Source organism: Ornithodoros turicata, unplaced genomic scaffold (genome assembly GCF_037126465.1).
Source record: "Ornithodoros turicata isolate Travis unplaced genomic scaffold, ASM3712646v1 Chromosome15, whole genome shotgun sequence".
Classification (NCBI taxonomy): domain Eukaryota; kingdom Metazoa; phylum Arthropoda; class Arachnida; order Ixodida; family Argasidae; genus Ornithodoros; species Ornithodoros turicata.
In genome coordinates, this window is record NW_026999318.1 from 949,672 (window position 1) to 965,393 (window position 15,722).

The 15,722-nt window shown below is 49.7% G+C and overlaps 1 long non-coding RNA gene across 1 annotated transcript; it reads left to right on the plus strand.

Annotated features, from left to right (window-relative positions):
- The first annotated feature begins 12,087 nt into the window (after positions 1–12,087).
- Positions 12,088–13,013, plus strand: LOC135372519 (uncharacterized). The gene is made up of 2 exons (XR_010416021.1): positions 12,088–12,224; positions 12,838–13,013. It is a non-coding gene; the product is annotated as an uncharacterized LOC135372519 (long non-coding RNA).
- Positions 13,014–15,722: the final 2,709 nt, after the last annotated feature.

The following is a 15,722-nucleotide window of genomic DNA, read 5'->3' on the forward strand; positions in this document are numbered from 1 at the left end:
AGGCTTGAGGTATGGCTCCGACATGTAGAGTTGGAGTGTCAGTAGTAAGTACTGACCACGTTTATCCGGAAACGCACATCTTCGTCTGGACGCCATTAATTAGCAATTAGAGCTAATTGGGACCCCCCACATTAATCAGCACCCTCCAGGGAGCCATCACACTAATTGGGGAATGTCTATCTCGCGTCCAGACCAGTTGTGCGTTTCCGGATAATCGTGGTCATAAAAAATAAAAAAATAGGCAGAAAATAAAATAAAAAGATAGAAATAGAGTGGAGAGAAACAATTTATTCGAAAATCAACGATGCCGCGGCGAAGAAGCCGCTCCGCAACACCCGAGTGACCAGCGTCCGCCATGTTGGTAGTTTGCACCCAGCAGTTGCAGAGATCGACGACAGGTGGCCACTTAGTTGCAAGGCAACACACCAGATGGCGCCACCATCATAGCTCTAGACGAGAAAGACAGAACAAGATACTAGCGGCAGGTAAAAATGACAGCACTGCTAAGCAAGTCTAGGCATGCGAGAGAAAAGGTCTAACCGCTACTGCTAAACAGAAAACAGTACACATCGGGGAAAAAGGCTTACGGGGACGATCGCTTAGGCCTAACCCCAACGCTACGCAGCTAACACAAGGCGGGAACCACACATCGCTAAACATGCGAGAAAAGGCTTAACACGAGCGCGGTCACCGCTAAACACGGCAAACATACGAGGAAAGAGGCTTACGGGGGCGATCGCTTAGGCCTAACCCCAACACTACGCAGCTAACACAAGGCGGGAACCACACATCGCTAAACATGCGAGAAAAGGCTTAACACGAGCGCGGTCACCGCTAAACACGGCAAACATACGAGGAAAGAGGCTTACGGGGACGATCGCTTAGGCCTAACCTCAACACTACGCAGCTAACACAAGGCGGGAACCACACATCGCTAAACATGCGTCAACCGGCTTGGACACTGCAAAACAAGTCTAAACATGCGAGAAAAGGCTTAACACGAGCGCGGTCACCGCTAAACACGGCAAACATACGAGAAAAGGAGCGCGTCAAATCACTCACCTTTTCCCCCGCGGCAACTTCCAGGCAGAAACTGAGCGAGCGCGGAGAACACACACGTCTGCTCTCTACGAGATCCAGCCAGAAAGTGAGCGAGCACGCGGAGCGCACGTCCGTCTTCCGCTTCGGTCCGAGAGAAACTGAGAGAGGCGACGCGCAGCGGCCGCTATGGATGTGCGCGCGCCCTCTGCTCCACCCGTCCGCGCATGCGCGCGCGCGCTGCTAGCTCCCTCTGCGCCGGCCGCGGGTGTTTTCGGTTTCGGCTCTCTGCTGCGCGCGCTCCTAGCGGCGACGGGTGGCTTTTCAGTTTCGCTTTCATTCTCCGTTCTTTGCGCGCGCGCGTTTATCTGTATAAAGGCAGCGCGCACCGCGCTCGCGTCATCACTACGTGAAGATGTTCAGCTACCACTCTTTACAAAATTGTTCCCGTACCCACGCTTCTTGGGAAGAAGTGGAGAAGAAATATTTCAACGGCGAAAGTCCCCGCAACGAGCTCGTCATCACTGCTTTTCGCTACGTGATAGACATGGTAGGCTTTGGCAATATAGGAGAGATCTCGCCGGGGCCGCTGCAGGAGATGGTGCGTCGAATTTACGCCCGTTACAAGAACGTCTGCATAACGGTTCCTGACGGACCCCTGGGACTGATGAGCGAATTTGTGAGCTTGGCCAACGCAGAATTCAACTACATCGCTGCAGACATCGTGGACCTTCTCGCTCGTGCCATCGCTCATATTAAGCACGCCCTGCGGAAGCAGCGACATTTGCAAGCAGTCTACATCGTCAATTTTGTCACTGATTTATTGAAATACCGCTTGGTGATTGACATGCAACACATTAAACAGACCGAATAACTTTGACGAGACTCTGCGTGTTCTTTCACTGAAACATCTTTATTGAATACATACAAAGGACTTGGTCGATAGATGCCTGCTCTTTGTTCCACGGTCACTCGATTCACAAAGGCGCTCACGGTCTTCCTTTCCCAATGCTGTACAAGGAGGGGTCCTACTGCTATACAGGAAGGCAGTTTGGCCTAACGGGGAGGTTGCTGGACGGCTTTTCCTGTGCTGCATGATATGCGACGACAGCGGCTATTGGTTCCTGAAAAAACAATGTCATACATAGAATACACTCTCACAGCAGAGACGGTCAACTTACATTTTGCTCCACGAAATGCCTCGCGTCGAGGATGAATGCCCCTCTCACAGCAGAACCACTCGACTTACATTTTGCTCCACGAAACGACTCTCGTCGTGGATGAATGCCCCTCGTGGGTTTTTGATCAACCGTCGTAGAACCAGACCGTCTCCTCCCCCTCTCATTGCGCTGATGGCGTCTGTACTTTGGACACCGCGCCATGTCTTATTCGACGCCTTTGCAATAACGCATAGGATGTCGACGATGTCAACCAAACGAAAAATGAAAGAAGGTTTTAATTTAACCCCAATTTGAAATAATTCTCCCTTTAAGAACTCCTTAATTTTGCATAATCAACATGGTCTCTAATGAAATTCGTGTTATGCACGAATTCTCCCCCCCGTTTTGGAATAATCTAACGAAAAATGAAAGAAGGAGTTCAATTTTGAATAAGGCCAGATTAAAATGTTCCCCAAAATCTTCCCATTAAGCCTAATCAGAATTCATGTTTCCCATGAATTCTCTTACCCATTCCCAATTTTGACTGGGGCGGGGGACGCCCCGCAATTCCCCATTAAGCCTAATCAGAATTCATGTTGGACATGAATTCACGTCCCTCCCCAATTTTGAATAATGCGGGCGATGCTCCCCCTAATTTTGAACTTAGCGGAGCCTAATCGGACCTCATGTTAGGCATGAAGTCCCTCCCCCCAATTTGAAATAATTCTCCTGTGTGCACCTAGCAAATAGAGAAAAGGAGGCATTAATCAAACATCGATCTAAACACATACAAATGCACTTACCTCCTGCGCAAGCAGACCGAACGTTGTGGTGGTGGTGGTGACATCGTCGACATCATCATCTTTAACTGCGGTCTATCCCACGCTCGCTTTTATACGCAGGATCTGTGGTTTCCTATTCTTCTATTGTATTGGGGCAGAGAGAGAGAGAGAGAGTCGCGTGATGCGAAAGACGATATGCGTTTATTGGCTGGCGTGTTTACATGGGTGCTTCATGGTCTTCTATAAGAACCCAGGGATCCAATCTAGTAATAAAGAACCAGAATAAGGATTCTACGAACAAAAACCACAATCGAAAAACACTCACGGTATTTGACTCGCCATCCAGCGTTCAGCGAGTTCTCTCCAACCCGCTGCACTCGCTCTGTTCCACTGGTGCACCAGGGAGTAGAGGAGGTGCTCCGCTTCCCCGAAGCTTAAAGGAGCAGTACCTTCTAGCGGTAAAGTATGCTCCTCTAAGCTTCGGGGCACTCTGAAAAAGAGCTCTCCCTCTAGTCCCCGCTGCACAGCGATTTCTCGCCACTCCCTGCCGTAGCACGCCATGAGCACTTCTGTGGTGGCCATCTCAATGTCTTCTTCGCCTACGATGGCGAACGCTTGCAAAAACGTCTCCATATCCAAGCGGGGCACATCTCCCCCCGCACCGGGGATCAGCTGGAAAAATAGCTGCACAATGTGTGTCACAGTGAAACCTACAGAGGAACGTTAGGTATTAGAAAATAACTATTTCTAAACAAGAAGAGATAGAGAAAAACTTACCAAACGGCGGACGAATGTGGACCAGAAGGTCCAAAATCGTTTGGAACGTATGCAGCATTTTCTCGGCACTCTTGATTCGAGAATAGTGGACAAGGGGGGTACAGGGGATGACCATCTTATAGTACAGGGTTCTCACGCTCGCACTAACCCCATTCACGTCATATCCATCGATTACGTAAATCCGCCACTTTGCTTCTGTGACAAGATGCCGCCCTTTGTTCCTCTAATATCGTGCGAGGAGGAGGAGGAGGGGAGACACAGGGGGTTCGAGACCAGACACGTCCAAGGACTACAAAGACGGAGAGAGAGAGAGAGAGAGAGAGACGACCCGCTGTCACATCCTGTGTAACCGTCCCAGAGTGGGATTCGAACCCAGGATCCTTCTACACTGGGCGCGACACACTAACCACCAATCTAATTCGTACTGCGTGACGTTTTTCGTATTGCGGGGTTCGTGTCTACACACGTCACAACATGTTCAAACACGTCCAAACATGTTCAGACATGTTCAGTGACGTCACAACATGTTCAAACACGTCCAAACATGTTCAGACACGTTCAATGACGTCATAAGAGGAAGAGAGAGGAACGAGTGTGTCCAGGGGCGACTTCGACGGTTCGCCGCCCGTGTCCGAACATGTTCAAACATGTTCAAACACGTCTTAACATGTTTAAACACGTTCAATGACGTCATAGAGAGTGAGAGGCAAAGCTTTACTATAAATGTCGAAGCGAACGTTCGATCGTCATTCCATCATGATCAGCTTGGTAGATCCTCGTAAGTAATACCCATGACGTCATCATCATCGTCGAAATGTTTGAAGAGTTTCGTTTCCAGTGTACAACACTTTTGCTGCGCGTGAAGTCGGTTTTTTCCCGCCTCACATATTTCGGGAGATTGGCAGGGCCCGCTTCTTCTGCACCAATTGCGGTGGATTGTGGTCCAAAGGTACGCTTCCTCGTTATTTTTTTTTAAATACGTTCTATAATCGTTCACATTTTTTTTCAGAGCAAAAGCATTGGACGGACCGATTGATTCGCCCGTTTCTCGGCTGTCGGATGGTACCGTTCGACGTACGTTGCGAAGGACTTCGACTATTGAAGGAAGATGGAGAAGATGGACCATCAGTGTCACTCTGTGACTGAAGAAGATTGTACGTGTGTGTTTGAGATATAAAAACACGCGTTTCTCACACTCCTTTCGTTGCAGATTACGAATGGCTACTGACGGGAGATCTACCCCTGGTCCTAACCTTCAAGCCTCCTCCAAAGACCTTCTTTTTGCGAATCGGCGATCAACTGACTACCTGTCGCTGCGGTGGACTCTGGTCGAGAAACCCCAGCCATTGGTTAGACTCGAGCCTTCGTCCGTATTTGGGCTGCCTTCCCGGCTACGAAACCAAAGCTGGAGCCTAATTCGTGTGTAACGAGAAATAAAAAAAAAAAGGTTGTCTACTCTCATTCCGTCTCAGTCATGATGACGCCCGAGCAGAGGTTTGCCACCTTTGTGCAAACGCGAATGTATCGGGACTTGCTGCGATTACGCGATTATATTCACGGCGATAGCTGCGAGGGAGACTTTCGCTCGATTCTCAAGACGATACCCCTATGTCTGTTCACCGTCAGTGGGAAGATTGCAAAGAAAATGAAGCGTTTCGTAGATTACAAGCTCGAGCTGTTGGAAAAGTATAGACGAGGAGAGACAGTCGACCCGTGTCTCATCAACGCGGGTTTCAACCGACCTATCGTCCGTCGCTACTGGCTTCTCCACACATCCCTCGACGTCACGGTGCAGACCGGCGACGACGGCGGTGAGCGTCGGGTCAGCACGTTGGAAGATCGTCTCGCAAGGGTCTTGTGTATGTCGTGAATAAATAAATAGTCTATTTTTTACGAAACGAGTTCGCTCACGAGGAGACGTTTTATTGTTTCGTCATTCTCTTCGAGGTTACAGGAAAACATGGATACACAACTTTTCAAGCTGTAGCGTTTCGACATGCGCGTGGCTACGTAGATACAAAAAAGCCCGCAGTAAGGCGAAAAAGGCGATTGAATACACTTGTCGTTATACTCGTCCACTACAGGTAAAATCTTTCGAAGGTTTGCTTCGATGGGGGGAAGTCCGTAGCTGTCGAAAAACACGGCAGACCCGTCGTAGTTTTTCAGGTAGAGCACCCAGTGCTGCCCGCGCCTTCTTCGCTCTTCGGTATTGATGATTAAATAGCCGGGCTTGCGTAAAACGAAGGCTTCGTCGGAAGCGCAAATGCCTCTCAGCATGGAGGAAGCGAGGGGGTTCAGGGACACGAGTTCCAAGATGTCGCTCCCGTACATCTTTTCTTATGGGAAGGTGACCGTACGGTCCTTGTCGACGTACATGAGCTTGGGACACCCGGAAATCAAGAGGACGGTGACCGCGTGTGGAAGGGCTTTAGCGAAGCGTAATTGCAGGCGAACGTTTCCTTTTCGCCACTCGTTCAAATGCGAAGGAGAAGAACACTTGTCCACGTCCAAGTTAAAGTAGAGAAGGAACCCGTTCGTTTTAAATCACTCGTAGCTATACTTGAAATGTTTCTCTCCCAGTTCTTGCAAGAAGTTAAAGTAGGGAATTTTGACGAGGTCGTTCTGAAAGTCGTACTCGGCTCGCACTTGCTGGCCGTCCACGGAGAGCATCGAATGAGACAGGTCGCAATGACGGAATTTGTAGGGGTTCGATTGGATGTCGCCGAGAAAGTCGGACGTGGCGAGCAGGGCGACGCATAATTTGGAAGGCACCCTTTCGGGGTAAACGTTTTCAAAGTGAGCGTCCAAGCTCCCGGCACTCAAGCTCCGCACCTTGGTTTCCAATCCGCGTAACACGTAGATGGCCGGCGTGGTCTGAAGCCGCCGCTCGTATTCCAAAAACAGGGAAGGTGCCAGCGTCACCTTTTTCAAGTGTAACGTCATTTCTTTAATGTCCACCTCGTAATTGTATGTTTTCTTGTCTTTGGGGACCGATACGAGTTTAAATTCGTCGTTGTTTAACAGGAAAACGACGCGAATTTCGACGGCAGGTACCATCAGGCGCGGCTGTTGAAACAGGTCGGTATTGATCTGACCGAGCAGGTTAAAGTATTTTCCACCCTTCGTCGCTTCGTAACGTTGTTTCGGACCGCGAGACGAGACGTCGTAATCGTCCTTTAAATGTTCGTCGTCCTCGACATAAAGTCCAGCCGCGTGCACTGTTTCTTGAGCCGCGGGCGTGGAATGAAGCACGACGTCCAAAATACTCCTGTAGGCGTACAACTCGTTGGAACTGACGAGCTTGTTGTTCGCATAAACGGTGACCGTCTTAAACATGCCGCTCAACAGGTGGTTTATTGGGAAAACGACATCTTTCTCGTCCATTTCTTCCCCGTCGTCGCGAACAATGCGCACGGTCAAAGACACGAAACTACCGTAGAGATCCAAGTGTGCCCTTTGCAAATTTTGAATACAAAACTCGATCACGGAATTATTTACTCCGTTGACCGGATAAAAAAGTTGGTACGAAGTATCTTCCACGCCGTATTGAATGGAAGGGGGTTCGAATATCATCACATCACTCGTTAGACAGATCGGCGTCTGTATTTTTCCTTTCGTTAACGTCATGACGGAGCGCGCGCAGCGGATGTGTGACCTTCACGGCGTACCAAAGATATCTGCAGGTGCGTCGTGTGTCGGCGCCTTTTGTTGTCGTTTGCGGCGTTTCTTCCCATTGTTGTTTCCAGAGCCCTCCATGGAATCCAGCACGTCTCTCCCCGTTGCTATGGCCGTCTTTTTTACTGCGCGCGATATTCCTTCGCCATCGGCCAAATTCCGCGCCAAGCGCTTCAACGTTCTCTTGGTGATCGGTTTTATTTGCTGCCAGATGGGAACGATAAACTTGGATATGTTGCTCAACACACCGCCCCCTCGTTGGAAAAGGGGTCCCGTGTACACGGGAATTATTTTGGGGGAATTACGGTACATATTTGAAATGCAACGTTAGATTGGTTCTGCCTTTGGACCGCAACGGCAAACGTCTTCCCGTTTCGTCCGCGAGAACGATCGTCACTGAGGGAATTTCGAATTGAGACAGGTTAAAGTACTGGATGTTATCTAACGTGTAGGTGACGACGTGCTTGTCTTTCTCGTAATAAAAGGGTAGTATTTTTAATATCGGTTTTTACCCGCTCCCCACGTACGTGGGTTCCACGATATCCGTGTACACGATTATGTTGTGAAACGGGGGTTCCAGGAGTACCTCGACGGAGCTCGTAGCATCCTCATCCCCCGTGAACACGGTACGCGATTCGAAGCCCAAAAGCACGGCCAGGTACTCGGAAAGTCTTAGGGTGGAGGTGCCCTCGGAAAGCCGAATTTTACATTTCTGTTCGGTTCCGTCGAAGCTGAAGCGCGCGCGTTCGCCTACGCGCTGATTAATTGCATTTAGAAGTGCTTGCGGCGTCGCATAATAGCCGGGAGGCAGATGTACTTGCAAAGATCGAGGAATTTTCGTCTTGATCGTGAAAGAAAATTGACGCGCTATGGGGAGAGAGACGCGTAGCGTTTCTTCGTGTCCCTCGACGGCTGTGAGATGTAGCAGCTTGACAAAGGGTTCCGGTACGTGCAACCCTTTCGGTGTTTTCAGAGAGTACACGTTATCCGCGAATTCTAGCGAGGCGTCCAGCTTGTGCGTCTGGAAATACTTGTTGAGTGTGTTCCGTAGGGACGTGGTTTCCGAATTCAGAGTGACGTCGCCGAAAGCGACGGCGGCTGCGGCGTGCTCCAATAAGATAGAGGTGGCTTCGCGTTCGCTCAATTTGGGGGGTTTCACCGCACGACCTGCTTCGCGGGACGCTAGCGAGGCGTCGAGCGCTTGCGCGAGCCGAGGGTCCAATTCCACAGCTTTCACGTCCACGGGTAAGACGAAGTCGTATCGCGATTTATTGTACGCGAAAGAAACGTCGAATTCCGAAAGGGCTTTTCCCAAATCCCTCTCGAGATCCGATGTGACACGAAAAGTTCTGCCGGCTTCCACCGTATCCTCGAAAGAAACCTCGATTTTCGCATCTTGCCTTTCGTAGCCGATATTTAAAAAATCGTTACTTATGCTGAGATCCATCAGACCGACTTTATACCGATTCGAGAGCTGAAGCGGACTATCGAAAGCTACCGTGAAGGCGTTGAGTTTATTCGAGGGAAACTTATCCATGCTGGCGTTCGAGAGCAGATGGACGTAGATGTCTGACATCATTTCCCAATCTTGACCACGTCGCTGCTCGGAACCCAACTGTCGTGTTCTTTGTCGTAACCGAACCAGCGAACCAAGGAGAAGCTCTGACCGTTCAGTTGCTTCTTTCTCAGCACTTTCGTTACTGGCCAAGGCTGATTGGCGTCTCGGGTTACGACGAGTACCTCCTCCGGGTAGAAAGATCCGTCCACTTCCTTACCCCGGTAATCTTCCAGGTGTACGACGGGAGGAGAGGTGTCTCTCAGGCGGGAGACGGTGAAAATCTGAGGCGACCAACTCCCTTCCGAGCTCTTATGAAAACCTTTTCTGTGAAGTAGGACCCTCACTTTATCCCCCAGTTTGAGCTTATTTTTCACGGAGGGTACGACGGGCTTCCCATTTATCTTATTGAACAGCTCCAATTCGTTTTCGGGCGTGACTTCGGACGGGCTGATGCCCAAAGTCCTGTGTTTGGTGGTGTTGTAGTCGCGCACGATCTTGGGAAGCGCGGAAACGAAGTGGTATTTTCCCGTTACTCTAAAATAACGGAATATTCTGTCGCGTAAAGTGCGTATGACGCGCTCTGCCTGCGATGCTTTGATTACTGGAGAGAAGGTAGAATACATGTGTACCTTCTTTCGTGAGAGATACTCCTTGACGGTCTTGTTGTAGAATTCCCCGCCTCTGTCGCAAAAGATGCGTGTAGGTACGTTACCTCCCCGAAAAAGTCTTATCATGGCCCTTTTCATTTCGGCGGGGCGCTTCGTCTTTAGCGGGAGGGTGCGCAGAAAGCGGGAGAGGGAATCGATTGCCACGAGAATGTAGCAGTAGCCACCGTTGAATCTCTTGTATTTTGAAAAATCGGCGAGGTCCATTTGCCACACGTCGTTGATCTTGAGCGCGATGATGCGTCTCCTATTAAACTTTCTTCTGACCGGATGGTGGAGCGTGTAGGCATCCAGCTTTCTGAGAATGGCGAGAGCCTTCTTTTTGCTCAAGTGATGCGCTTTTCTATAGCGTTCCACACCCCCCAAACCACCCTCTGGTTTCTCATATCCCTCCATAAGTCGTCCACGCAATGGAGGCCTGCTGCTGCTGCTGTTGAGGCTCGCGAGATTTGGGTAGAGAAATCAGACGCAATAGTTTCGAGACTTTGGGGAACCAGGAAGGTTTCTTTCCCGTCTTACGTTGCAACAAATAATTGACGAGTTCGTAAACTGAGGAGTGTCTGATGGGCTTGCCCGACACGGAGACACAACCCTCGCGATCCCAGGAAAGAACCTTCTTTAATTCCGAGACGACCCTTTCCGCTTCCTCTTCATCCACCTCTGGAGAGAGGAGCGAATAGTCAAAGTCATTTGTAGCGTCGGACGCCTTGTTTTTATTGTCGTAGGGGTCAAATCCGTACTGCTTGAGTATGCGATACAGTGCTTGCAGTATGAGTTTCACTTTGACGTCGTCACTCTCCTTCGAGGAAAGAATGTTTCCGATGGAGGTGGTCACTTCAATTCTCTTGGCCTTTGGCGAAAAGGTTCAACACGGCGGAAAGCAGGAGAGGAACCACCGACGAAAGAACGCCCTGTCCTCGCTGCTGAGACAGATAGCGCTTCAAACGTTGCGGATTCTTGTGAATCTTTTTGTAGGCGAGCCGTCGTAAAAAGCGTTTGTGCTTCTTCAAACGCGCGAACGTATCTGGAGCTAGAGCCACCTTTCCGTTCAATACATTGAGGCAAATTTCGGAGAGGTGTTTCATGTCGGACGAGGACGAACGTCTCAAGACGTCGCGGCGGCGTGGAGGGGGTAGAGTGGAGAGTACTTTGAGTAAAGTGAGGTGAGGGCGGAGATTCATTTCGGAGCGTAGATATATTGACGTTCTCCCGGAAAGATATTGCTACGCAACCTGTGATCCTCGTGCGTATAGTTGTGAAGATCCACGAGTAAATATGCGTGGGGCGACGACATCGCTTGTTTATATGCGTCCAGAAAATACTCCAATCTTTTTCTGCCAAATAGCTGTTGGCCGAAATGTTCCATCTGGTGCACGCTGCGCACGGTGCGCCACAGGACGACGTAACTGGCGTTGTAGGATATTGTTCTAAAATGGCTACTGTCGAAAAAGATGTTTTGAACGAGTAAGAAGATCGACGCGTTGGCGTGGTGAGAACCCCGAATGAAAAGATCGGTCACCTCCTTCAAAGAACCGGCGTCGGTCATGTGATCGTCGACGACGATCAGCGTAGCGCGCGACGTGTCCCACTCTCGCGGTAGCTCCTTGGTAAATTTTACGGAGTCCCCGAATTCGTCCTGCATGCTCGGCGAAGCATATTTCTGCACGTAGAATATTTGTGACGGAGGCTTGTCCACCACGTCGTTCAGGTTCCTCAACACGTTAGCAACGAACGTAGATTTGCCGCACATGGAGGGACCGCTTAAGATACAGCGCAAGGGATGACGGAAACGAAAAGGTTCGGGGGAAGACATGTTACGTGCGTACACGTTGCACGAAGAGAAAGAAGAGACTGAGACTCGAGGAGAAATGCATCGCTTTTATTTACACATCCTCGTCGTCGTCCTCTACATCGGAACTGCGTTCCCAATACAGATTGTCCAGGCTAAAGTTGGACTTCTTTTTCGCCAGTCTGTCCGCCGCTAAGATGCGGTCGAGCGTCTTCATCTTGTCCTGACACATTTCTTGACGCGCTTGCAACCATTCCAGGCGGTGGACTTGAAAGGCTTCCTCCACGATGCCGCGTATAAATTCGCGAAGTTCTTCGTTTTTTGTCTTTTCCTTGCGACGACGAGAAACGCAGGAGAATAAACCACACATGGCGTTTTCCACGTATCGGTCAGAATGATGACGCGAGCGCGGTGCGCGCTGCCTTTATACAGATAAACGTGCGCGCGCAAAGAACGGAGAATGAAAGCGAAACTGAAAAGCCACCCGTCGCCGCTAGGAGCGCGCGCGCGCAGCAGAGAGCCGAAACCGAAAACACCCGCGGCCGGCGCAGAGGGAGCTAGCAGCGCGCGCGCGCATGCGCGGACGGGTGGAGCAGAGGGCGCGCGCGCATTCATAGCGGCCGCTGCGCGTCGCCTCTCTCAGTTTCTCTCGGACCGTCGCGGAAGACGGACGTGCGCTCCGCGCGCTCGCTCACTTTCTGGCTGGATCTCGTAGAGAGCAGACGTGTGTGTTCTCCGCGCTCGCTCAGTTTCTGCCTGGAAGTTGCCGCGGGGGAAAAGGTGAGTGATTTGACGCGCTCCTTTTCTCGTATGTTTGCCGTGTTTAGCGGTGACCGCGCTCGTGTTAAGCCTTTTCTCGCATGTTTAGACTTGTTTTGCGGTGTCCAAGCCTGTTGACGCATGTTTAGCGATGTGTGGTTCCCGCCTTGTGTTAGCTGCGTAGTGTTGAGGTTAGGCCTAAGCGATCGTCCCCGTAAGCCTCTTTCCTCGTATGTTTGCCGTGTTTAGCGGTGACCGCGCTCGTGTTAAGCCTTTTCTCGCATGTTTAGCGATGTGTGGTTCCCGCCTTGTGTTAGCTGCGTAGTGTTGGGGTTAGGCCTAAGCGATCGCCCCCGTAAGCCTCTTTCCTCGTATGTTTGCCGTGTTTAGCGGTGACCGCGCTCGTGTTAAGCCTTTTCTCGCATGTTTAGCGATGTGTGGTTCCCGCCTTGTGTTAGCTGCGTAGTGTTGTGGTTAGGCCTAAGCGATCGTCCCCGTAAGCCTTTTTCCCCGATGTGTACTGTTTTCTGTTTAGCAGTAGCGGTTAGACCTTTTCTCTCGCATGCCTAGACTTGCTTAGCAGTGCTGTCATTTTTACCTGCCGCTAGTATCTTGTTCTGTCTTTCTCGTCTAGAGCTATGATGGTGGCGCCATCTGGTGTGATGCCTTGCAACTAAGTGGCCACCTGTCGTCGATCTCTGCAACTGCTGGGTGCAAACTACCAACATGGCGGACGCTGGTCACTCGGGTGTTGCGGAGCGGCTTCTTCGCCGCGGCATCGTTGATTTTCGAATAAATTGTTTCTCTCCACTCTATTTCTATCTTTTTATTTTATTTTCTGCCTATTTTTTTATTTTTTATGACCACGATTATCCGGAAACGCACAACTGGTCTGGACGCGAGATAGACATTCCCCAATTAGTGTGATGGCTCCCTGGAGGGTGCTGATTAATGTGGGGGGTCCCAATTAGCTCTAATTGCTAATTAATGGCGTCCAGACGAAGATGTGCGTTTCCGGATAAACGTGGTCAGTACTTACTACTAGTGTCCATACTCACGTGTAAAAATGGACATAGTGGACCACAATAGAAGGACCTTATATATCCCTTACCTAGCTTTCGACGACGCCCAAAATACAAGGTCAAAGGAGCACTGTACTGCAGGCAGGTGCAGCTTTCACTATATGTGCTTGGACTCAAGAAATGCTGTTTTTATATGTATTCGAAAAAACAACAAGTCTGTATTAAAGACTTGCGAGATGACAGTTCTCTTTGTGAAGCTGTTCCCAGACTTGAAGAGTTGTATTTCACGCACTTTGTGCACATCCTTAGCAAAGCTCTTTTTAAATCTTTTTAAAAGTGTTTGTTGCATTTTATATACACGGTGCAATTTTGCTTTGTGATACAATGTAATGATGTGAAGACCATTGAAACTGCTGTAAATGTTTTGTAATTAATAATTACGTGTTTAGTATAAATTTTCTGTTGTAGGAATTAGAAAATCTGATATAAGGTCCCTAATTTTATTCAAGAGTGTAACACGACTGCATGGAACACAGGGCTGCAGAAAATCGCGATTTAAAAAATCATATTCGATAAAAAAATCGGGATTTAAAAATAAATCGGATTCATTTGATTTAATCGACTCTTTTAAGTCTTCCTTCTAGCTGACCATGTTCCTCATAATCGTGAAGTACGACGATATCACAATAATTCGTAGTGATTCGTACATCGCATTCAGTTTACACCCCATGACACATATGGGTTTCCTTGATGATGTATACTGTCATGAGTTAAACAATGGAGTTTGGCCGATGCAGCTATTGGCCTGAGTGTTTTTGGAATTACTTGAAATACAAGGTGAGATTTTACGCTATACATTGTGGAGCCCTCTTCAATATTACGAAGTAATTTCCTTCCCAAAGGAAATTAGTTGGTAAAAAACAATAACATTAAATCACGATTAGCACTAGTGATTAAAATCGCATGTAAAATCAATATGCTATAAATCACGCGACCCTGATGGCACATATCAAATGAAGAGCATGCTTATGTTGGGAATGTAAAACAGGTTGTGTCAACTTGTGAGACCTGGATACAAAGTACAGAGGCCGCACGGCTGTGTTCACAGATGGTTCGCCTACGTCGGATGGCTCCTCCGCTGCCTTTGTCATACCGGAGGAGTCACTATCATGTGGGTTCCGCCTGTCACATCGCACTTCGTCTACCTCTGCGGAGCTGTATGCCATCTTGTTATCTCTAAAGTCTCTCTCCAAATACCCTCCCCGCTCCTGGGTGATATACACTGACTCAAAATCAGCCCTGCAATGTGTAGGAACCATGGGCATCCGCGGCTCGTTGGCCCCGGTGGTTGTTAGTATCCTGACGGCGCTCAAGGTTCTCGGCGAACAGGGACACCGGGTGACCCTACAGTGGGTCCCCGGCCACACTGGCATTCAGGGCAACGAAGAGGCAGATTTGGCGGCGGCTGCGGCCCACCGTATCTCCAGAGCCGTGCCCATTATCCTCTCCAACGGGGATAGGCGCTCCTACTTGTATGCGTTGGTGTCACCCTTGGCCCGCCAGCAATGGCTGCATGACATCACTCAATGGTCGCTCCTCCATGCAGTGGACCCGTCATTATCATTTAGGATGCCAGGTGGCTTCCCTCGCAGCTTTACGACACTCCTGCGGCGTCTACGACTCAACGTCGCCTTCACCCCTGTGTTCCGTGTTAAGCTGGGTTACAGTAACACGGCGCTGTGCCTAGCTTGCCGCACCCCAGCTACGATCCCCCATATCATCGAGGACTGTGAGCGGTACACGTGTGAACGCCGGGTACTTCGACGCCAACTTGAACTCTTGACCATAGACCATTCAGCCTGTCCAAAGTACTTGGCTCATGGAGCTCCCCTGCGCGTCAGTGCCGGGCTCTTCCCTCCCTTTTTGCTTTCATGCAAGCCACTGGACTCCTCGAAGAGCTCTAAACAGAACTCCGACCTGTCGTCGCTTCAATCTCACCATAATTCATCCTCTCATATTAACCACTGTGAAGTGGGGTAGTGTCCTGTGGCTACCACGGGGAAACATCCCATGTCATCATCACTTCTTCATTTATTGTTGTTTTTGTTGTTGTTGTTGTTGTGAGACCTCAGCCACACGGTGTTTTGTTCTTAGTGAGCATGGGCGTTCGCAGGAATTTTTCTAGGGGGGTGGCAAGATACTTCTCCGGCGGGGGGGGGGGGGGGGCGGCACGGCTCCTTGGCCCCCTCTCGGTACGCCCATGTTACTGAGTAAGTGTAGAATGAGAATGGTTGTTCTTAATTATTGGCTTTTGCAAGGAGCTTGAGCTTGAAGGAGCGGTCTTCACTTGTAAACGGAAGCAACAACAACAACAACAATAAATGATGACGATAAGATGGGGTGTTTCACCGCGGTGGTGCGGTACCCTACTCCATTGCACTGGAACATTATGTGAAGATGATGAAGGAAGGATGAAAACACAAGAAAGAACTAATTC